Source organism: Diachasma alloeum, unplaced genomic scaffold (genome assembly GCF_001412515.2).
Source record: "Diachasma alloeum isolate Michigan unplaced genomic scaffold, Dall2.0 Dall_scaffold_00434, whole genome shotgun sequence".
In the NCBI taxonomy this organism is placed as follows: Eukaryota; Metazoa; Arthropoda; class Insecta; order Hymenoptera; family Braconidae; genus Diachasma; species Diachasma alloeum.
The window spans coordinates 2,486-2,864 of NW_021680573.1; positions in this window are offsets into that span (position 1 = coordinate 2,486).

Here is a 379-nt window from a genome sequence, read left to right on the forward strand (position 1 = left end):
GTACGACGAATGTCGCGGTGCTATGAAAAACTCAATGGTTTCTCGCCGCAGTGACTCCCGACAACTCGCCCGCTAATTAAAAAATCGTATCTCTGCTCCTAATTAACATTAAGGAATGGAGCGGGAGTTGAAGGATGGGGAATTTAATTCTCCATCGGACCGCATTGGTTTCATTCCTTAACGTTAATTAGGAGCAGAGATACGATTTTTTAATTAGCGGGCGAGTTGTCGGGAGTCACTGCGCCGAGAAACCATTGAGTTTTTCATAGCGCCGCGACTTTCGTCGCAGTTATAATTTTTTCATTAGATAGATCAAGGGATGAAACAGGAGTTGTTGGGTGGGGAATTTAATTCTCCATCGAACAGCGTTGGTTTCATT